The sequence below is a fragment of the Perca flavescens genome, unplaced genomic scaffold, assembly GCF_004354835.1.
Source record: "Perca flavescens isolate YP-PL-M2 unplaced genomic scaffold, PFLA_1.0 EPR50_1.1_unplaced_scaf_7, whole genome shotgun sequence".
Lineage (NCBI taxonomy): Eukaryota > Metazoa > Chordata > Actinopteri > Perciformes > Percidae > Perca > Perca flavescens.
In genome coordinates this window covers 187,635-188,479 of record NW_021166724.1, presented here as the reverse complement: position 1 = coordinate 188,479, position 845 = coordinate 187,635, and the positions used below count along the sequence as shown (strand labels likewise).

At 40.4% G+C, this 845-nt stretch overlaps 1 non-coding gene across 1 annotated transcript; it reads left to right on the top strand.

Moving 5' to 3' along the window:
• Positions 1-773: 773 nt before the first annotated feature.
• Positions 774-845, top strand: trnap-ugg (transfer RNA proline (anticodon UGG)). Its single transcript has one exon. It is a non-coding gene; the product is annotated as a tRNA-Pro (tRNA).

Sequence of the window (845 nt, the reverse complement as noted above, 5' to 3'; positions counted from 1 at the left end):
TGTCGTTGGTCTAGGGGTGTGATTCTCGCTATCATGCTTATATGAGTTGATTAAGTCACAGTTACACACTAATCTTTTTCATCACGATTCTGCTGTCACTTTTGACTGAAATATTCAAGTTCGAAATTTGGTAAAATGTTGGCATCAAAAGTAATCACAACGCTGAAACTGCCCTAAGGGCAAAATCTGGTTATCACAAAATTTGAAGTTGTCACTATTGTCAAGTCCACCCAGATGGTGGAAACTAGGGTTTTTTGTTCACGCACAAAGTAGAGAATTGGTAATAAGCAATGAAGCCAATAAACCATTTTTTCTAATTTAATCCAAAAACTGAAGACTTTGTTCTCAGCAGTCAATTTGCATTTGAACCTATCTGGCCTTGGTAGGCCCTGGGATCCCCTAACCCTTCTTGCAATTAAGATGAAATGCCAGGTAAGTACCGGGCAGCTGAGAATAGTGTAGGGAAATGGTCCTTGTGCTGGAATCCATTATTTTGACATCTTTTCTAAAGTCATCGGGTTCTTACCAAATCCTTCATTCACAGTTACACACTTAGCTTTTTCATTACGATTCTGCTGTCACTTTTGACTGAAATATTCAAGTTCAAAATTTGGTAAAATGTTGGCATCAAAAATAATCACAAAGCTGAATCTGGCAGTGGAGCCAGAGAAAGAGCCCATGCAAAACAAACTACTTGACCATTGCCTTTCAAGTCAGTGACCGATCTGAGCCGCATTTCCTTGATTGAAAATTGCTAAAATACTGTTTTATGTGGCTCGTTGGTCTAGGGGTATGATTCTCGCTTTGGGTGCGAGAGGTCCCGGGTTCAAATCCCGGACGAGCCC